The following is a 22215-nucleotide window of genomic DNA, read 5'->3' on the forward strand; positions in this document are numbered from 1 at the left end:
CTCCTCCTCGGCTTGCCCTCTTCTTGTATACCTGCAAAGTTTCCCCACACAGACAACTCTCTGCCCTCTGTGTGTTGTTGCTGTGTGTCTGTTCGCCCACCTCCTGCCCGCTCAGCTCAGACACCAGTCCTCTAGAAAGCCTTGGCTGATGTCCCCAGGCAGGGTTAATGCTCTGACCCAGACAGGCCCTTGCACATTCAATGCCAATGTCATGAGGCTGCTTCCTCCTCTCACTTGACTGGGCTGTTGGAGGGAGGCCTCCTGCCTGCATCCAGCGTCTTCGGGGATTCAGGTGTTGGGTGAAGGAGAAGGTGCATGCAGAAACCCAGGGTGGAATAAGGGCAGTGGCAGTTCCAGAATTTTAATCTGGGAGGGGTTCCAGCTAGCAGCTAGGTTGTGGAGGGGTGTCTCAAAGCATGTGTGCTTAGCCGGTAAACAATGTAAGGAAATGACAATCGTTCACCCTAAAGAAGGCGGATCAGGCCACACTGTTTGGTGTGTGGTGTGGGCAGCGCCTGCATAAACAGGCACTAAGGTCCCTCTCCCGTGCCACAGGAAGAATCCGGACCATACTCTCTAGGTCACACAGCTGCTTGGTGGCTAGGCAGAGTTGCTGCTCAGCTGGATTTAACTCCAGAGCGACCAAGGTTTGTCGTCCTGGGCTGCACATAGGGGCAGGTGTGACCCACTTTATGCACAAAGGCCAACCGAACTGATGTTGAGATTGGAGTCCCGCCTGGTCCGTGGAGGAGGGAGGACAGCTGTTGTGCCTTGCCCAGCATTTGCCTGGATCAGGAAGACAGAACTACAAATCCCAGCAAGCCACAGGCCCCGCCCTTCCCCGCCCCTCGCGCTCCGCCCCTCCGCGGTCGGATGGTATAAAAAAGCCGAATGGCCCAAGCGCCCGCAGAGCGCAGAGGCGGTGCGATCGCGCGCGGTGCCGGCGGCTCTCGGAGGCAGGACGCGGCTGCTGCAGCTGGCATCTGTGGCTCGGCCTTCTCCCCGGCATTCTCCCGCCTGGCGGGTGCCCACCCCCGGCTGTCGGGCCCGGCGGACTTGCAAACCCGAGGCCGAGAGAGGCTCTGCCTTTAGCGAGTTCCTGGACTAGCACAGGGGTTTTCCCGGCGCAATCTGTGGGTTCACGAGGGCGATGCGCAGGGATGAAAAGAGAAAAGGTGCGTCCAGGACCGGCTCCAGGAGGCGGAGTGCGTTCATGGGGTCCTCCCGGCGCCGGGCTTATGCCTGCGGGGCGCCCACCCCTGGGGACCGCGAGGCAGCCGCTTGGGGACTCCAGCCGAGATTCCCCGCCATCTCCGCGGTGGAGAGGCTGGGGGTTGGCGGCGCTTTGGCCTTGAATGGACAGTGGGGAAAGGGATGGGGGCTCCCTAACGTGGATTACTTGGCGCATATCAGCTGGGCTCAGAAGACCCAGGACCTCCTCTCCATTAGTGGATTGATTCCTTCTACCTAACAATGGGTCGCTAAGCTGGAGGTAAGTTTCCTTTCAGTTTGGGGAAGGGGATTTGATTTGCTCCCCTCGTCCCCCACCCCTCCGCCCCACGGTGTCTCTTCTTGGAGATCATTTTTGTCATCCCTCTGCCTCGAGGCGGAGCGTATTCCCTGGGGTTGCAGTGATCAGCGACCACCCCAGCCTGGCATTCTTGGTTATTATTCTTAAGGCTCCAGCGCTGCCAAGCCTTTGGCTGTCTTTTGGGACAGAGCGTTAGCTGGAGGAAGCGCCCCCCAGTACTTACGCACCGCACCGGCTTGGCCTGGCCGTGGCACTTACCTTGTTGCTTGGTTCCCCTCCTGTCCCGTTAGTTTGGGAGCGCTGCGCTCCTAACACCTCCTGACATCTGCTCACTGGCGACCCAGTGTGCTGCTGGGGCGCAGCTCTTGGAGAAGGCCCTGAGGTCAATAACTGGGGCTAGAAGGGGCCGGAGTGTCTGTTGATTGGCCCTGCTGAAAGTACTGGCCACCCTCAATGGAAGCCAGGTGGCTGCGTTTGGCCAGAGTGTAAACAGGTTTCCTGAATGAGTGGGAGATGGCAGGAATTTGGTCCATTGCGTTCACCTGCCACCCTCCTACCTCCTCTTTCCTCCGGGCAATTTGTAATGGAAGAGGTTTCTTGGCCAGTATGGGAGGGGGTCTAAGTCTTGGGTCCTGAACTGAAAGTAAACCATTGGTGCATCTACAGTTTCCTTCTCTCCTTGTTCTTTTGTGTCCTCCCTGTTTGGGGCAGCCATCTAGGACCTGTCACTTCAATGTACAAATCAGGGTCCTTTTTTCCTTCTCCCTTCTTGGCACTTGTCCTGAACTCAGGACTCTGCCTCTGAAGATGGTTTCCTGGGGATGCTCTCCCAGCTGTGGGATTCCCTCCTCCACCCACAAACCCATCTGCAGCCTATAGGTTCTCTCATGGAACCTGTTGGTGATGATGTTTCCCACCAAGTCCCTCCTGCATAGAAAACTACAGGTGGTCAGCATCTTCTTTGATTAGTACTCAGGGTTTCAGCACCTCTAAAGAGCACCTGCTGGGCAGGGAGAGAGCCAGGCAGCAGAGGAAGAAAAAAAAAATCAAACGGTGATAGTGCTGATATGTCCCTCTCCCCCAGAAGTTGGGGTCCTCAGCTGCTTTCAGCCCCACCTGGCTCCCTGGAGCTGCCCAGGTTGGTGCAGCATGATCCCAGGCCATTCCCCACCTCCCCCTGCCCAGTTTTGAAGCTGACCCTGGGGCAGGAACTGTTGAAACTGCTCTGCTGAACAGTGACCCACAGTGCCACCTCTGCATCCCACCCATTCTCTTTTTCTCCTTTACAGAAAGCTGCAAAAAAGGTGGGAAATGCAGGAAGAAATCCAGCTCCCACAGTTAAAAAAAAAAAAAAAAAAAAGAGCATGTTTCCTCACTGGTAAAATCTTGTAATTTGCCCAGCTCTGTTTCCTGCTCGATTTCCCCCTTGGTTTCATTTGAATGTTTCCCCATGCAGTGATTCTGCGATACTGTGTTCCACTGCAGGTGTTGAACTATAATGTGCTTGATAATCCCCCCACTGTTGGCCACTAAGGTATTTCCAAACTTTCACCCCCAGAGGTAAGGCATTGTTGATCCTCCCTCTACATAAGGATTTGTCCACATTTTGGTTGTTGCCCTGTGGAAAATCCCCAGAAATTGCTAATTTTTTTTTTTTTTTTTGGTTTTAATTCAGAATCGGGTCACAGTTGAAGGTGTTGGTGAGCATTTCTTGCACTTAGAGGCAAAGGCCACCACTTTTCTACCCGACAGGCCCACATCTTGGGGAGGAAACACAGGTACAGGATACATGACTGCCGACTGAATGCAGGGTTTTGTTGGGTTCTTTTTCCTCTGTGTCAAAGAGTTGATCAGCTTTGGTATGAGAATGTCTTAGACTTTGCCTTCAGGACTGTGGTATGAATAGGTTTAGCAATACTGTATGTAGACTTAGTGTTAATTAAGCAGCTAGAGGAAAACACTGCCTTGTCTTAAACAATAGCTTGGTTTTGATGTAAATCTCGATTTATAGGGAGGTTGCAAAAATTGTACCCAGTTCCCCCGTATCCTCTTCCAGCTTCCCCACTTGTTAACGTTTGACACACCCCTGTGCAAGGACCGGCTGCAGACATTAACATTAATACAACGCTCACTCATAGGTCTTACTGACATTCCTCCTATGGTCCCACTAATGTCCTTTTCTGGTTCATGGTCTAATCCCTGGTCCTACCATGACGTCTTGTAAAAGCAGAAGCAGAGAGGGTCATAGTAGATGGTCTCTGTTCTGGAGAAGGTTTAAAATTGAGATGGTCCCTTTACCTCCCTTCCCAGGATACCTAGCCCCCTCCTGAATGATAGCAGCTGAGTCGGATCATAGCCCTGGGGCCTGGAGGAGCTCTGATGGAACATGGGAAACCATCTGCGTCTCCCCTTCTCTCTCTCCAAACCTCCACTGGGAATGTGGTTGAGTAAAAATTGGGTTATTACCCAATCTGTCCTAACACGTCTCTGGGGGCCAGGTAGATGGATGTCATCTGGTGTGCGTGAGAGCAGGCTGCTAAGTCACTGACTCTGCGGTTGACAAGTACACCATGCAATCAGTGCCTGCGCTGGTGACTCACGCCGCAGGTGTGTCAGGGAGCTCATCGTGCAAACCCAGCCATGTTGCATTTCCTGGTCATCTGGGCAGAGCTAAGGAACATGGGTTCTTGCTCTTGGCTTGGGATGGATCGAGGTTGTTGTTGGGTCATCTTGGGTGAAGACTGACTCTCCTCTTTGGAGAGGTGGGGGATTTGGGGTGAGGAGAGCTATCCTGAAGGTGCTTGGGGACGCAGCTAATGTGGGTAGAGGCTGGCCCAAGGTCTTTGCATAAGAAAGTGCACATGAAAAGTTTAGGAAACCCAAAGAAGACTGATTCTTGACAGTGACCGTCTAAACGGGCCCTTAAAGTCTAGCCAACCACAGAGCTCACTCTCTTCCTCCAGGAAGCCTTCTTGGCTGACCCTCACATGGTCTTCTGCGTCCAACAACAGAGAGACCATGTGAGTCTGAGCCTTTGGCCCGTAAGCCCTGCAGATAAGCACCTTGCTGTCTTTTCCAATGTGGAGAAGTCACCTGCAGAGAGTGTGGGTGATGTTTGCTGGGGGTCTAGAAGTTTTAAGGTGCCTTAAGTCTTCACAGAACACCTTTCTGTTGGCCAGGTAGTTTCTGTTCCTGCCAGGGTCTGTTTGTCTGGACTTGGCCTTTTGTCCCCTCTGTGAGCACGGCCAGCCTTCCCATAGCTTGTGTATAGAAAACAATGATTTCACCTCGCTGTCCTCATGCACCGTGGTGCAGGTGTCCTTGGTAACCGGCTGGCTCCTAGGGGAAAGGGGAGAGGATGCTGCTATCCACACCTGGTTTGTCCCTCTCCTCCGACTCCTGAAGGCCCTGCTCTCCCAGAGGCCGCAGCTCTTCGCAGATCCGTGTGGGCCCCTTCAGAATATTCACTTTGGGATAACTCACTGTGTTCCCACGGTCTGTTCTCAGGGGGCGGTTGGAGAATGAACTGCTTGGAGAACCTGCCAATAACACTTAGCAGCCCCCTCTCACCTTTAGAGGTTCCATTTTGATTTGCTTGAGGCTGGGGAGTCTGCTTGGGTTCCCCAGTTTCTGTGTTCCGCAGCCCATTCAGACAGAGATGGACACTTTAAGAAATAGGGAGTGGACTGATTTTTGACCAGCTCAAGTCTAAATTGAGGCTTCCCCCACCCCGCCCCAGCTCCCCTGGAACTTACCCAACCACAAAGCTCTCTTCCTGTCTTCCAGGAAACCTCCTTGGCTGACCCCCACCTGGCCTGGACCGCCATTTGCACTTAGGGGTTGGTTAGTCCAGGTTTTTACCTAGACATCGCGTGCCCTTTGTCCTTGGCTGAGACAGACGTGGCCGCGCTGGGGTGAATGATAAAGGAACTGTGGATCTGGGCCATGGATCCAGTCAGATCTGCAGCAGTCCTTCCCCTTGGGAGTGCGAAGTCCCCTGGAGCTTGGGAACCTCCCCTTCCGCACTGCTTCCTGGTACCTTAGCTTGCCGGCGTTTGTGTGCAGATTAATTCTCCTTCTATTTCTGGCCACCATTGTCCTAGGCGGATGTCACTGTCATTATGGAGCAGGCCGGGCCCAAGTGAGTACCCCCTCTCCCCGGGATAGATGTCTGCCGCTCACTTTGCAAGAGGACGGGACTGATCCTACATGAACGTCTTCCTTCAGCCACACCTTTAGCTAAGGACACCCTGACCCAAATCACTGGGGCTCCCTTGCTTCACTGAATAGGTTTGCCCTAAAAATAAAAAAAATGCTTCACAAAACCAACTTTGGCTGATTACGTGATGCCCAGGAGGCCTGGAGGAATCAGGAGGCAGCAAGAATGCTGAGGTGGCAGGTTCCCGTCCAGGAATGCTTTCTGAAACGTGAATCATCACCTCCTCCCGTATTTGGTGTGTTGGTACAGGTTTCTGCACAGAAGCCCTGAAACCAGGCGTTTCTGTGTGTCGTGAAACAGGCGGCTGTTCTTGTGCCGACCAGGTGGGACTGCAGTCCTGCGGTTCTGAAGCCCTGGGAACCAATGGGCCGAGAGCACACGCAGCCCAACGTTTGGGAAGGTGCTGATTCCTTATGGTTTCATTTGAATGATTATCAGATTCATTTCTTTTGCCTAAAAACTGTGACCCTGACATCGTTTCACTTTACTGAAAAGAAATTTTTGTTGGTGCACTATGATCATACATAGCAATGGGGTGCATCGTGCCACGTTCGCACATGCACATAAGTTGATCAATCCTATTCCCAGGACATTCCGTCCCCCCCCCCCCCCCCCCCCCGCTCCACTATCATCTGCTGGCTCCACTATCACCGAATTCCCTTTTATTATTATTATTTCAATTAGCGCATTATAATTGCACTCATTTCATTTTTGCCGTTTACTTTCCTATGTGTGAAAGCATAGGACTGAGAGGCCCCAGTAGGACAGACCAGGAAGGACCATGGCTGTCTGACCAGCAGATCTATCTGGAAATTGCTTAGGAATCTCAGGGCATGCTTTTTCCCCTCAGCTAAGTGCCTGTAGGCTTCTTCTTCTCCTTAATTTTTGCAAGTATTGAGTGCCTGCTGGATGCTTCATAGATACTGGTGCAACCCTTGTGGTTCTTACACACGTGGTCTCGAGTGGTCTTCGTGCCAATCAAAGGGTGACTTGAGGAGGTGGCAGTCTTTGCTGGAGGGATTCTGCTGTGCTTTATGTGTAGAAATGAAGATGCCCGAGATGCTGGCCTCTGGGGACAACTCCTTCAGGAGTGAACCACTCAGGACCTTTACATGACGATCATTGCCTCTACCATTGTCTCCCTCACTTAACTCATTTTTAAAAAATGTAAAGGTTTTTTATTGTGACAACCTATACACAACCTAAAATTTACCACCCTGATTATTTGTAAGTATACAGTTCTGGCAGCTTGAAGTGCATTCGCTTGGCTGTGCCACCGTCCACCGGGAAGACCTCCATCTTCCCAACTGAAACCTTTCAGCAAGAGTTCACCATCTCTCCTCCCTGGCCCCCGGCAGCCACCTTCTGCTTTCTCTCTCCAGGAATCGGACATATTAGGGACCTCGTGCACATGGAACCACACCGTGTTTGTCTCTGGGTGTCTGCCTTTGGTCGCCTAGCATGGTGACCTCCTCGGTTGACCCACGTGGTCATGGCTCAGGATTCCCTTCCTTCAAGGCTGAAGGCATCAGGATGTGTGCACAGACCACGTGTGCTCGGGCCTTTCCTCCTGCCACCTTGTGACTGGGAGGTGCTTTTAATTCTGAGTTGTGGTCCTCATCCAGGAAACTAAGGAGCAGCTGAGTAAGTGGGCAGCCCCCAGCTCTGAATATGCAACTCTTCCTTCTAAATTAGAAGGTTGGGGGGTCAGCATGTTCCCAAAGTCCTGATCATTTAAGCTGTTCCACTTGAAGTCACCCTGGGCCTGAGGAAGGACCCAAACATGTTCCCTGTCCCAGAGGACCTTAGGGTGCAGGTGGGAGAAGGAGGCCAGGAGACCTAGCAGAACTCACCTGCAGACCCCAACTCCTGACCTGGTGAAACAGTGAGAAGTGGGTGCTTGGAGGTGTTGGTGGGGAGCAGGGGCCGGGAGGATGGCAAATAGGCCCCCGACTTGTCAGAACTCTAGGGTGAGTCTTCTCTGCCAATGTGTCCTGCAGGGTCAACGTTCATCCATGAAGTTTGCTGAAAGTGGAATGGAGATATGTATATAATTTAAACATCTTTAACCATACAGGTGTTTAAGTAGCCTTTCTCTGCAGTCAGGTGGCTTCAGAAGTGCATCCCGGAGCGTCGTGAGCTGGCCGTCGGGTTTGCCCGGCACCTCGTGGAGAGCTGGGACCTGGCTGGGTTGGGGTGGTCACCTCCTTCTAGGACTTTCTGTCTTGGGCTGGGATTGAAAGTCCCAGGGCTCCATCCTCCAGGGGGGTTAAGATTTGTAGTAAGTGGCTTCCCTGGCCTCGGGGGGACTGTGTCTGCCTCGGTGTGGCTCTCACGGCCTCTCTGTCCCTTCCCATTCCTCGTGAGAGAAAGTGGGCTCGGAGCTGCTGTAGATGTGCTCTTTCCACTTGAGCCTCTTCACGGAGGTATTTCTCTTCACTGTTAAAGTTGGGGAGCCGTCAGTGAAGCTGTTGTTCCTGCACTTGGTTGGACACTTCCCTTGCGGCTCTCTCCTCTCTGGAGGGGAGGGTCACCTCCCTGTCACCTTGCTCCTTCACCTGCAGCCCAGGGTTGGCCGAGGGAGGTCTTCCTGACTCTCGGGGCATCTGTGGTCGTTAGCAAGCCGGCCAGGAAGCTCCGGTGTTTAGGGCTCACCAAGGAGCCACGTCTGACCCATTTCTCATCCCAGCTGGACCTGTGGGCTAGTGGCCTTTCCTGGTGTCTGTCTTCCTCACCTTCAGTGTCTTCCTTCAGGCTGTCCCCACTATTGTGAGGGGACATCCCCACTGTTGTGAGGGGACGGGCATGATCCCCCTTTTCTAAACCCTTCTTTCAGTCCCTGGCACCCTGGGCCTCTGTAGGACACTAACCTGGGGAAGATGGCAGTGTGACCGTGTTCACAGGTCTACCTGCCCCCTGGGCCATGTCACTTGTCCCTGAAATCAGGGAAGGGTTCAACAGATGAGCTCCCCCAGCCAATGCCCTCCGCCCATTGGCAGGGTTCTAGCTGGAAGGAGAGGGTCAGGCTTTCCCTGGATTCTGCAAAAGGAAATGAAGGCCCTTAGGAAGCGGGACAGATGCAGGGCCGTCCCACCCCGTGTTCCTGGGATGGGTTGGAATACTGGATACTGCACCGACATGCATGCTGCTGGGGCAGGGAACCAGTTGTGTCTGCCTGGTACCTAGGAGAGTGCCCGGGACACCTTCGCGTTCAGTAAAAGTTGGCAAACAAATGAACCGCGGCAGGCCCTTCCTGGGACTCTCGGAGCCTTCGTCTGTTTTGGCTTGGGGACATCTTCTTGCTCCATCAGAGAGCTGGCAGTTTGGCTCTTGGGTTGCTAAATCCAGCCTTGCAGTTGATCACTCGTGACTGGTTCTGGTGACAGAATTATCACTGGAATAGCAACTCGGTGCTTGGAATGGCACCTCTTACCTGGAATTTCTTCAAAGAAGGGAAAACATGTTACCTAATTTGAGCTCCTGTGGACTAATGGGGCTGCTCCAGTCTGCTTTGGAGAGGCGGATTTTGTTCCTCTCCTGGTGTGAAAAGCCCGGTGACAGGAGCCGGGGGTGATGGATCTGGGCAGACTTCTGGGCTTCTGCACCGACAGCCAGCGAACTGGAGGCAGGGGACTGAGAACCAGGGAGGCCAGACCCGGAGCTGGTCCAGGAGTGCACACACAGGCAAATTCATTCCGGATGGCTCCTTTGGGTTCAGACACTCGTGTGCCACCAGGAGGACGTGTCTGGGTGCTCCATGTGAGAGACGGCTTTGATCCCCAGGCTGCGGAGTTCCAGGTGGGACCCACTGTTGCTTGTTTGTCCTCTGGCTACACAGGTAGGCTTTGTTTGAGGAGCAGTGACTCATGCTCATGGGTTGTGTGAGCTCCTGGAGGAAACCCTGCTGCTCTGGCAGGTGAGACCAGCTGTCCTTGTTTGCCATTGTTTTGGAGAAAAAAAAAATCTCATTGTCATTGAGGTAGACTCTTCTGTCTAAGCTTGAGTAGGAATAGCCTTTTTAGGGGGTGAAGTGGAGGCGACGGAGGGGCTGTTTGACCCAGTGGGAGTGCTAGCCACTGTGCTTGGTATCGCCCCATTTACCAGACGGGGACGCTGAGGATCCGGGTGCTTATGATACTTGTGCAAAGTCCCCCTGAAGGTCAGTGCGGAACCAGAACTTGATCTGCTTCCAAGTTGGGCACGTGACTGCATCCACCTAGTTGCTAGCTGTGAGCTTGTGTCCCGGTCTCCTTTGGAAAGTGCCATTAGTCACAAATAAATGGATGTCATCCTGTTTCTGTTGCTATGATGCATCTTTGCCATTTTCTCCCAGGAACCCCCTGGAAGCTTTAAAACAGTGTTTCTTTCTTCTGCCTTCTCAGGGCAGAAGTGAGACCTGCCACCTTTTAGGAGTGAATGAAGATAAGACAGTGTCTCAGTGTTAAAGTAATGAATTCCAAAACCAGTGGAGAGGTTCATTAACTAGACTCTCCTCTATGAGAAATGCTCATTAATGGCTCCCCAGGTTCAAGATTCCCCCAGTTTACCTCTTTTGTTTGCCATTCTTCTTGTTCCTCTCTATGGATGTGAAGTCTGGTTTGGAGAGTCAATCATTGCATGTACTTTTTGATGGGCAGGTGGTGGAGTCAGGATCCAGTGTGTCTTCAAAGCCTGTACATTTCCTACACCATTTGCTTCGGACATTGTGTGTGCCCAGTATGCATATCAGCATTGTTGATGCCCGTGAAGGTCGGTGAAGTGGGGGCTTGTTTTGCCTCATATTTACATCCCCCGTGATTGCTGGCCTTTAAATGTGATGATCCCGGGGTGGGGACGTCTCCTAGCATCCTGAATAACCAATGAAAAGGCTTGTGAGATTGGATGCAGGTGTTGCAGTGGATTGGGATGGCAGACACCCGTCATAAGGTGTTCCATAGCAGTGTTGTGCTCGGGATCCTCTGGGCAGAACAACGTCTTTCTGTCAACCAGGCTGTGCACGGTACTCCCTGACCTGAGCTGAGCCTCCAGAAGAGCTCCATTGCTGGGCTTGCTGTTCAGATGGGCTGAGGGTGTGGAAGCCTTGCCCACCTGAGCTGACTCGGGTCAGCTGCCATGTGCCCTGCCTTTCACATGCAGAACCTGTGAGTGGAAATGATTGGGGGGATGGAGAGTGGAGTCCCTGGTGGCCTCCTCCAGATTGGGGCATTGGAATTTGGAGGATGCCTCATGCACTGGACGGAGTAGAGTGCATCTTGCATCCCTGCTTCCCCATACTTCCCCTCCCCCCTCTAGCTCAATCCTTTGCAAGCCTAAAATCCTGGCTCAGTGGCTCTGTCTGCTTAGGCTATAGCTCTGCACGGATGTTGTTGGGTTTAACTGGGGGAAGAGAAGAGTTTCCATTCCCTAACCAGGAGGTCCACTTCCTGTTTTGGCTTTTTTTCTTTGAAGTATAGAGTTTGGACTATGGCTTTCTTGGCTTACGTGCGACAACTTACGTAAAGGTGGTGTGCACACTTCGGTGTGCAAGACAAATATGATGAATGAGCCCAGGAATTTCCACGGGCTCGAGCGTAGGTGTGGGGAAAGGAGGTAGGCAGCACCCTCTGGTTCTTCCTTCCTGGGGTCTGGAATGAGCTTGGCTCAGCTCCTTTCCCCAGTATCTTGACAGGTTCTCCTGGGCCACACCTTCCATCTCCCTTCCTTCCTCTCCCAGGGCATAGTCAGTGATCCTCAGCTTTGGAGGTGACATTGAACCCATCATTCTTGTCCAGTGGATGTTGCAGGTGATACGTGAATAAACTCACCAAGGTGCTCACTCTTTTGGCAGAGCTTACTAATTGTACATACTGACATGAGCCCTGCATGCCCCTTCTCTGATTTCAGTCCCAGGAAAGCCTTGATGCATACGGGGTGACTCTGTTGGTGGGAGGGAGGCCCACGATGCACTCCTGTGGGGTGTGTGGCTGTGGTCCCACTGGAGCCGGCTCAGCAGGCTGTGACTCTGATGCAGACATAGCTTGCTCTCTGCAGGTGCTACGGGCCGCTGTCTGCCATGGTCCTGAGAACCATGTGCCTCCAGCCCCCGAGTCTGGATTTCTATCCACAGGTCCCTGGTTGTCACCTGCCTTTGGCTTTGGGCACATGGCACCTCCCGTCAAGCCTCAGCTTCCTTTCTGTGCTTTGGAACCCGCTGATGCCTGGTTCTTTTTAGCACAGGAAGTGTCTCCTTATTTCCCTCAAGTCCTGCGGATGGCAGAGGAGGAGGAAGGCAGGGTCTTTCTCTAGTATCACCCAGCTCTGTCAGCAGCACCCCTTAATCCCCTGGAGAAGTACTCAAGCAAACAAATGGTCCTGCCGGGCGATCATTCATGACAAGTGTTTTTTTTTTTTTTGGTCACGGATTGAACCCAGAGGCACTTAACCACTGAGCCACATCCCCAGGCCTTAGTGAGACAGGGTCTCTTGCTAAGTTACTTAGGACTTTGCTAAATTGCTGAGGCTGGCTTTGAACTTGTGATCTTCCTGCCCCTGGGATTATAAGTGTGCACCACTGCACCTGGCTTGGCTGTCTTTTTATATGGTGAGTAGTTGGAAGCCTGAGTGACCCTTTTCTCCTGTGGTTTGGAGAAGGGTATTTATTTGTGGGCTTAGGGGTGCCTGCTTGTCCTTTCCAGGGCTTACACTGGGGCTCAAACTGCCGTCAGAGAGTTGATCTCCAGAACCTTCCTTTTGGTCAGAAGGGAGTCCTGTTTTGTGTGCTGGGAGGAGCACATCTTGGATTTGGGATGCAAACCTGGCGCTGCAGACTGACGCCGCCAGGAGCCCCGACCCAGCTTTCCCTGTGGGGCCGCGTGTGCTCGCCCTGCAGCGGCTCCCAGGCACAGAGATGCCTTGTCACAGCCCGGATTGTTCTGGGCCACTCCCCCCACTTCCCACCCTGAACACCCTCCCCTCCCCTTAGGAAAAGAAACCCCCCCCCTTCCCTCTCTCAGCATCCGTGTCTTTAAGAATCGCCTCCATTGTCGCCTGGGACAGAGAGCGCTCTGTGAGTGTGCGGGAGGCCTGTCCTGGGGACGCCCCCCCTCCCCATCAAAAGACCATCCGGAACAAGCTCCCCATTCTCCTCTGGAGAGGGTCCCTCTGTCCCAGGCCAAGGGACTCTTAAGGGAACGTTTATCCCGGGACACTCGGTTTACAAAGCCTGTTGCAGTGTCAGATAAACTCGCTCAGCCCCACGGTGGGGGGCGGGAGAAGGACAAAACCCCCTTTATTTTCACCCCCGCAGTGAGACCAATAAAGACTTTGTGCGAGAGACCAGGGGTCTGGGCAAGCAGAAGAAGGGGGTCTGTGTTGGCATTGCTGCCGGACAGCGCCACAGCTTATTATCTTATCATTTGGGTTTTATGGGGAATCTGGGCGTGGGGCTGTGAGAGCAGCTCTTCCATCGGGAGATGAGCCCACTTTTCCACCTCCCTCCTCTGTTGTAAGTTGGTCTTGGCTAGCCAGGGAGAATCCCCAGGGTGCCCCCCCACCCATTGCTTTTTGGAATAGAGAAAGATTCACCGATTCCGAGGACCTGGCTCTGTGTGTGTGTGTGTGTGTGTGTTTAAGAATCATGGTCTCAGGGACTCTGGGCCATTTAGAAGCATGGGGTAAATGCATACATGCACATCCAGGGTGCAGAGCAACGTGGAGCCCCTGCGTGTATGTGGCTCCCCCTGAGAATACTCTTGATCATGAGTGACATAGGGTTTTACTCGGTGTATATATAAACAGAACATTCTGCGATTGGCCCTTTGTGAAAGAAGGGCATCAGACCACTGTTTGTTGAACATCTAAGTGCCCAAGTTGGATCAGCATCTCCTTCATCTGAGGACATCTTTGCAAGGCTCAGAGAGGGAAAGTGCCTTCCCAGCCATGTTTGAGGTTCCGTCCCTGCTGGGCCTGAGTCCCAAGCCGCCTCGCCTGGCACTGGCTGGGAGTCGGCCACTGAGGTTCAGGTGAGTGAAGGTGTGCGTTCTCGGTGGCCCCCGATCCCTCCTGCTTGGGTGTCTCTGGAGGACTCGGCACATACCTCTGGTGACAGAGGCTGAGCCTGCGTCCATTCAGTGTGGGCTGGGAGAGAGGCACCGGCCTGCTACAGCAGCTGGACTTGGGGACCTTGCTGGAATGCTGATCCAGGAGGACCCTCCCGCTGACATCCTAGAGAGAGGAACCCTAGCCCTGCCCCAGCCCCAATCTGTGACCCTTTCCTCATTGTTACTCTCAGGAGGTGTGTCGGGCCCTGCCGTCCTGGGCAGGACGCTGGAGTGGCGGGGGCTCCTGAGTTCCATTCTGTGCCTCCTACGGGGGGAGGTGGGGTGCAGTTGTTTGAGAAGGGCCTTTCCCAATGGGCTTCCTGGCGTAGTCCAGAGTTCCTGTTCACACAGGACAGTTGTGGGCGGACCTGAGGTCGTTCCCGAGCCTGCCTGAGGGTCATCCTGAAATGCGGGAAGTGATGGAGACAGACCCCCGGATGGTAGAGGCTTCTGGGCTCTGCAGACGCACAGCCTGCAGGAGGTGGGGCCTGATCTCAGAAAGCACTGTGTGCTGCGGTGCAGGTGTCTGGGTGCAGGTGAGGTGCGAGGAGAGTGGTTTGGGGAATTCGGGATGTAGCTGAATGCAGTCTCTGGGAGAAATGAGCCTTGCTCCCTCCCACAGCGCTGTGGACAGGTGGGTCCAGTGGCAGGACACATCAAAGGGTTGGCTAGATGGAAGGTTTCATGCTCATCCTGGGAGGGGGGTGCTAGGGATGGGATGTTGGAAGAGGGGTGAATGCTAGATGTGGAGGAACAGCAGCAGCCCCTTCTTGGACAAGAGGGCAGGTCCCCCCATCCTTGGTATTTTCCTGGACTAGACCTAGAACCTGAGGATTGTGGTGCTGAAGCCACTGCCAACCGTGGGAACAGTCACCATGGACTCTCACGCCAGATGGGACAGTGTCATCCAGAAGGGGGGCCACACAGCAGATGGGAATGGGGATGGACTGGGTTCTTGCCCCACCCCCAACTCCCGCTCAGTCGCCCCGGCAGGTGGCTGCTCTCCAGGTGTGCCTGGTCACTTCTCGTCTTTGCCACACTGAGAACCCTCACTTTGTGCAGGTAGATATTTAGAGCCTGCAGGTTTCGGTTTCATCTACCTGTAGATTGGTTGGGTAAAGGAGGAGGCTGAGAGTCCTATTGGACCAAAGTTTGAATGATATGGGTCTCAATCATTGCATGTCCTTTCTTCCATAGGTGACCTTACAGATGTACCCCTGTTTTGTTTCTTAGGCAAAATACCAGCCATGCACTCCAAGGTTGCGTCTGGCTCTAAAAGTAAACCAGCGGCCTGCCTGGGACATGGGTGGGTGTGGCTTTCCACGTGTGTGTGAGTGCATGGCCTCCCTTGGCTCCTGGTTCTTTCCTCCTGTCTCCCTGCAGCTCAGGTCCCTCCTGGCTGTTTCGTGAGTCCCCTAACTTTCCACCCTGCCCGGGGGAGGGTGGGGTCTTGCAGGGGTGGCCATGAGGACATGTCTGCAGGCCCATTTGGCCCACACAGCCTTATCGAGGGCAGCAAGAGGCAGGCAGGGGCAGTTTGCAATCCTGTCACAGAGCTCAGAGGTGGTGGACTTTGCTATTTCCTCTGCCCTACAGGTGGTCAGGGAGTGGGCAGTGCTGCAGGCTGGGTCTGGCCCAGAGCTGATGACCCTTGCGCTTCTGTGGCTACTGTCTCCTCCTGCCTGCTTTCTCACCTTCCAACCTGGAGGCTCTGGGGACCATCTTGCAGACTTGGGAACCTCTGAGGCTGAGCAGACCAGGCGCCAGCCTGAGTTTGGGGAGGATGACATGCGCGTCTCGTTTTGGCTCGCGGCCCCTGCACACTGGTGCATCCCACCCTCCAGTGGCCCAGGAGAGCGGGGCCTCTGCAGCAGCAGCCCCCTCCCTGGCACATGTGGGAGCTGCGCGGAGCTGGCATTGGGGGCGGGGGCCATTGCCTGCCCGTCCACCTCTTTCATGGCTGAGGTTGGGGAGGAGACTGTTGATGAGAGACGTGTTTTGGAGCCTCCTTCCTTTTTATGTCCACACTGCCAGTTACCACCTGCACGCGAGCTGGCGGCGGAGGCTGGCTGTTCTGAGTCAGGTGACAATGCGGCCTTTCTCTGGAAGACACAGTGGCACCTGATGGCAAGGGCAGGGGCGGCTTCTGTAGAGAGCAGGCTGTGTTTCTCCCCCCTCAACAAGAGATTCCTGTTCTTTCCTGGGGGAGGGAGCCCTTAGCACAAGGGAGACTTCAGACAGGCAAGGCCGGGAGGGCTAGCGGGTTGGTGGCAGGAGGTGGGGGAGCAATGTCACTTATTAGGTCTATGAAAACAATACGGGGTTTGTCTCCTGGGGGTGGTGGTGCCTGGAGAGGCAAGCCAAGATGGGCCCGAGCGAAAGAAAACAAGCCCAGGTCTGACGAAAACGTGGTGACCCCGAAGAGCAGGGAGAAAAGCACCTTTGTTTAGGGCGGTCCGGGGGGAGGCTGGGTGGTCAGGAGGTCGCTGGGGGAATGGCGGCCTCTGTGCAGAGAACCTGGGCGCCTAGAGGGGCTGCAGGAGTCCAGACTCCCAGCTTGATGGGAGTGTCTGGGGTGGGCCAATCCCCCGGGCACTGCAGTCTGGACTGGGTTTGGGGGACCTCTTTCTTATTAGCTCTGTTCCTGAGGGAGGCTGGAGAGACGCTATCACACCCCAGGGCTAGTGCAGGAGGATGGACGGAGGGTCCATCCTGATGTGGAAGGCCAGGCCTGCTGCTCACCATTCTTGCATGATCTGGGGCATAGAAGCCCCTGGAGCCCAGGGACAGGCCCTGCAGACCTGCGGGGAAAGGATGTGCTCCAAGCACCAAGGCTTCCCTGTCTCAGGGTCACATCCGCCTGCCTGACAGCCTTGGAGGGTCACTGTCCTTTGTCCTTGCTTTATAAAGTGCCAGAGCCTGCCAGGCGTGAAGATTAGGTGACTCAGCTCAAGGTCACACACCTGCCAGCGCGGCTCCATCAAACTCCATCCCCAAGTCGAAAGTGTGGTCTCTGCTGCCTGCCACCTGAGGGCAGGGGTCTGACCAGAGGTTTTGGATCAACTGATGTGCATTTTCTGCATTTGAGGGAGAGCAGGACAAGGCAGCAGGTCACCTGGGGGAGGAGCAGGGCTCACCCTTGGTGCCCCTGACACCCATCTGGGGAGCACCATCTGCGGCTCTCCGCCCCTCTCCTGGGGGTGGCCCAGCCCACTCGGGTCCCCAGTGGCCCAGTATGCACTCTGCACTGTTTCCCTTCTGGCCCACCCTGGTCTTCCCTGGACATTCCTGGAGGTCTGCTTTCCACCTGGGCTCCTGAAGACAACCACTTGGGCAAAGGCGGAGCCAGCAGGACCTGTTCCTCCCCTGGAGGAAAAGACCTGCTACCCCAGCAACTGACCCGGGTTGGTTCCGGCTGCTTAGCGGGGCCTCTTTGTTGTTGGTATGGGTGGGGGGGGGCCCTAAGCTGAGGAGGGAGCAAGGAGAGAGATGTTGCCTGGACTAGGTTTGAGGTTTACTTAGGGACAAAGGAGAACCAGAAGATGCTCTTCTGCCAGGTTGGTCTCTTCCCGGCCCCTCTGCAGCGAGCCTTGGTTCCTGAGCTGTTCCTTTGGCTCAGGTTTTTAGCGCCCTCAACGCTCTCCTGCTACCTGCTCACACGGGAGGCATGTCACCTAATGGTTCCTCAGCTCCCACCCTGAGCCAGGCTCTGTGGCTTCTTCCCTGCTTACCCGATACTGTGAGGGGTCCCTGCTTTCATTCCGGCTTTCCTGGTAGGGCCAGATGTTGAGGATCTGCGGGCCTCACAGCCGTGAGAGCCTGGACTTTAGACCAGCGCTCCAACTGGGAAGGCCAGGCCAGTCCTTCTGGGATGTCGCTGCCCCCTGGGGACTCCTGCCCCACACCATGGCTCCACCTTTGGGCTTCTCGGCACCATTTTTCAGCCCGTGGTGGTAAGGGTTCTCAGCTACCTTGACTTGCTTTTTAAGTGTACCGAAAAGGTTGTAAGCTGGGAAATAGGGCTCTTTATGTTACTTTGTGCCCTAAAGCATAGGGCACAGTGCCAGCACCTGCCAAGGTCTCTGTATGTACCTGCTGAATGGACAGGACAGGACTAAAGGCCACTCTGCCTGCCTGTAACATGACCTTGTCTGATGTCTTGGTCTCTTCCCGGCCCTCTGCAGCAAGCCTTGGTTCCTGAGCTGTTGCTTTGGCTCAGGTGGAAGATGGTGGAGACGCTTATTTTAACTCTGGGTCAATTAGAGATTGGCTTTGGTGAAGCAGGCCGGGTTCCTGACATTTTACTATTTAAATCATATTTGTTTTTTAAAAAGCAACTTTGAATTTCAAAAACACTTGCATTTGTTGCATCTGTTCAGCATCTTTCTGCAGGTGAGAAAGTCAAGGTCAAGGCTGGGCATTGGGGATATACCCACCACCAAACAGCTGGGGGGCTGCTTCTGTCTGATCATGAGCTCCATCCTCTATCCAGTCCCCCACCTACCTGCTGGAGTCTCCAGAGCCGGAGGGACAAGGGGTATTCCTGATAAAGTTGGTGAAGGCAACAGGCTCCAGGCTTCATTCTTTTCCCACTGAGCTGCCTGTCTGATCACCAGCTTCCCCACCTCACCCCCACCTGTGCTTCTAAGCCAGCTTTACTGAGGTGTAATTTACATACTGTGCACCCACCTATAGTTAAAAGCACAAGTCTGAGAATTGCAGTCAGCTGGTAGTTTTGCAGCCATAACCACGAGAGAGTTCTGAGTCATTTCCACGGACCCCAGGCCTTCCCTCTTGCTACTTTGCAGTGCCGCCTGTTACCAGCCCTGGATCTGCTTCTGTCTCTGCAGATCGGCCCTTCGGGGACACGTACCGTGAATGGAACGACACACAGGGTCTTTTGTGTTTTCCTTGGCTCAGGATAATGTATATGAGAAGGTGGCCCTCACCCACTTTTCCTGGAGCTTCGTGGGTGCAGGCTGGTGACTTCCAGGCAGTGAATGGGTTAACGGGAACCGAGGCTGAGATGGGCCGGTGGGGGTTGCACTTGGGGTCTGAGTTGTGTCTTGTCTTCCCTGCTTCCTGCCCAGGCTCCCTGACCTGGCTTTCCACCTTCCCAGCCAGTTTTAAGGACCTGGCCGCCTCCTTCCGGGCCCTTGTGGCTTAATTAAGTCATAATGACAGACAGAGGAGGCCTGTTTCCTGGCACTTAAAGTAAGTGGAAGATTGGAACGTGGTCCAGCCCTCCTCTCAGCCAGGCAGGGTTGAGTCTCCCATCTCACTGCTCCTGCCCCACCAAGGAGGGTCTGGGAGCCTAGTACCTGCTTCCAGGTCTTGGAGGAGGGCTCCTTGCAGCTGACTTTTAAGGCTATTGCTTACAAAAAATAAATAAATAAATAAATAAAGTCCATTTATTGTTATTTGTAGGCATCTTCCTACCGTCCCAACCCCAAGCCTAGGAGACAGGGAGGGCGGGCCCATTTATTCACTTAGCAAGCTCCTGCTGAATGTCTGGCCTGGGGGAGAAAGTGAAAGAGCCCAGGCTTCCCCAGTTCACAGCCAGAGGTGGAGGAGGAGGTGGGAGAGGAGCCCCATGAGGCGGTGGCTCTCCCTTAAGCCCTGGCTCTCCCTTGGTGGTGCTTAGAAAGTCCACCTTGAGGGTCAGAGTGTGGGGGAGGAAGAAGGAACCTGGGCAGGGGGAACTCAGGTTGGGGTAGAGGGCACACAGGGGTGCTGGGGGTGGTGAGGAGTCACAGGGCCCCCACAGTCAGGAAAGGCAAGAAGTGCGCTGATGGCTCGTCAGGATGCTGATTTCGGCTCCTGGTGGATTTGAGTGAGGGGCTGTGGTTAAGCAGGCTGGGCTTCTGTTGGGGAGGGTCGGTGATTTTCTCTGCTCTTGGAGATACCTTGGGGGTCACCTCTGCTTCTACTTAGTTCATGTTTGTTTTTCAGAACACTTTGCATCCGTCTCACTGGAACTCCAGCTCCCTGCCATGCTTTGACAAGTCTGGTCATCTCTTGTATCCCTAGTCCCTGTTGGGGTCTTGCAGAATTATCATCTTGGAGTGGTGTTGGATTCCTGCCTTTTCCTTAATCTTTTGTGTTCATTTTCTACATTCTCACACCTTAGTTTATCGTTGGTGCTGGTGCAGTGGAGTGAGTACTGTGGCTTGCTAAGGGACCTACTGAGAGTATGAGATGTTAACTTCACTTAATCCTGTTATGTAACTGATGCTCTGAAACGGGTTTCCCTCCATTTGTCTTTTGGTCACCCTGGTGCCTTGGTAACAGGGTGGCAATTGCGCCAGGTGAGGGTGTGGGGAGTTTGGATTGCAGCAGGTGAGCAGCTGGGTGGGAGGGCTCCTGGCCAGTGGCTAGCAGGAATTGGCCAGGAAGCAGTGTCCTGGCACATGGGGCCTGGGGCTGTGCCGGTGTATCCTGGCCTCCGCTTCCTCCCTTCTCTGTTCTCAAGCTCCCTGTCCTGAGGATCTCTGAAGACTCTTCCCTTCTGCTCTTGAACCTGTGTGACACCCAGCTGCCTCTCACAGACTATCTGTCCCCTTACGTGGATTTCCACATTCAGAGTGGAGTGAGGAATTTGGGGAGGTGCTCAGAGGAGAAGCGTGAATCTCTAGGCTTGCTCGGTGTCCCTGGGGGACCCCTTTCCATGTTGGCTCTCTGTCATTCTCCTGCTCTCTGCCCCTGCCTCCTCATCCTGGAAGGACCACTGGGCACAGGGAGAATCGCACAGGAGTGTGGGGCCTCTGCCTGGGATTCCTTCCAGCCACGGAAAAGTCATCTTCCTTTCTTAATCCAGTGCAGGCTCAGGACGTTGGAGTGTTATGCAAACAGCCCTCCAAAGAGAAAAGCGGCATTGTCCTCCCCCTGCCAATGGCCTGGCCTCAAGAGCCACCAATTTCCCTGGCTGAGAATTGCCAAGTGCATTTGCAGAGAGAGATTGTGTGTGTGTGTGTGTGCATGCACACGTGTGTACACACAGCACGTGGTGGGTGTGGCTGAGCTCTTATCCCCAAAGAGCGCTTCTGGATGATTACTGTTGTGAGAGGAGAGGAGGAGACAGGAAAGGTCAGGGAGGAGTGAGTTGCAGGTGACTCGGCCGAGGCTGCTGGTGTTAATGCTCATGGAAACCCTCGGGTCAAAGAGCATCCGATCTGCAAGGTTGAGAGTGGCCTAAAGATGAAGCATGCCCAGTGTCTCCCTGAAGGCCTTGTCCAGTGTCCTGCGTCTGTGATATAACCACGGGAGCTTCTGCCCATCCCCCCTCTGCACTTTGACACCTGAGTCATCTTCCCGTGCCACAACCCGCCGCCTTGAGGACTCCAATGGTGCTCGAGAACCAGCAAGCCGGGAACCACTGTTTTATTAACTAGCTTCACCTTTGGGCTGTTGAGTTTTTCACCAGGAGCAATAAATTGCTTTATATGTTGGTACCTTTTTAAAATTTCAACAACAGGATCACCTGTTCTGGCTTGAGTCTCCCGGCTGAGGGTCATGACCCTTAGTTCCTGGAGACCCTGGTGAGGTGGGGGACAAACGAAAGACATGCCTCCCATGCCTGGTCCCTTGGCTGGTGCCCTGTGCAGGTGGGAGCAATGGCCCTCTGTGGCACTGGTCAGTGGGGTGAGGTGTTGGCTTGCTGTCCATCTTCTGGGCCTCACACTGTTCCTTGATTCATCCCCCTGAACTTCAAAGAGAAGCTCTCATTTTTTTTTTTTTTTTTAAGTGATCTTTTGCTTTTCTGGCATTGGGCACAAGGTCCAAGTGGGTCGTCATCTCCCGACCTGCCCCTCTCTGCCGTCTCCTAGCTTTCACTCAAAGCCCTTCTTTGGTGCATGGTGAAGCCCTCTCCTCCTCCTCCTTCTGCCCACCTTCCTCTTGGGATATTCCTGTTTCTCACTCCTTTTCCCAGTGAAGGGGGACCAAGCCCAGCAACAGGCATGGACCAAGGAGACCGTCGGCTCAGAGACAGAGGCCAGCACAGAGGCCACTTGCCGTGTGAGCCTGCTTCGCCTCCACAGCACAACATTGTGAAAGTAGGTTCACGGTGGCCAGGGACTGGGGAGGGGGTGGGGGTGACTGATGGGAAGATCCGGAGTTTCTGTTTGGGGAGATGGTTGGGACCCAGAGCTAGATACTGGCGATGGCTGCACAGTGCTAGGAATGGACCCGTGCCCCTGGGTTGTACACTAGAAAATGGTCCAAGTGGTGGGGTATGTGGTGTGCGTGGGGGACAAATGCTCAGGGAGCACAGGAGCTTCGAGACGAGGCTTATCCACCAGCAGTCAGTCCCTGACTTGTGACGGTTGGACTTGGGGCTTTTCCATCTTACCCTGGTGCAAAATTGCTCTGCCGTCAGTGGATCTGGA

At 54.3% G+C, this 22215-nt stretch overlaps 1 long non-coding RNA gene across 1 annotated transcript in view; it reads left to right on the forward strand.

Moving 5' to 3' along the window:
* Positions 1 to 1262: 1262 nt before the first annotated feature.
* Positions 1263 to 22215, forward strand: part of LOC143410990 (uncharacterized) — a 136002-nt gene continuing 115049 nt past the window's right edge. Inside the window, exon 1 of the long non-coding RNA XR_013092740.2 lies at positions 1263 to 1492. This is a non-coding gene — a long non-coding RNA (uncharacterized LOC143410990). The remainder of the gene's footprint in view (positions 1493 to 22215) is intronic.

The sequence above is a fragment of the Callospermophilus lateralis genome, chromosome 11, assembly GCF_048772815.1.
Source record: "Callospermophilus lateralis isolate mCalLat2 chromosome 11, mCalLat2.hap1, whole genome shotgun sequence".
NCBI classification, from domain to species: Eukaryota; Metazoa; Chordata; class Mammalia; order Rodentia; family Sciuridae; genus Callospermophilus; species Callospermophilus lateralis.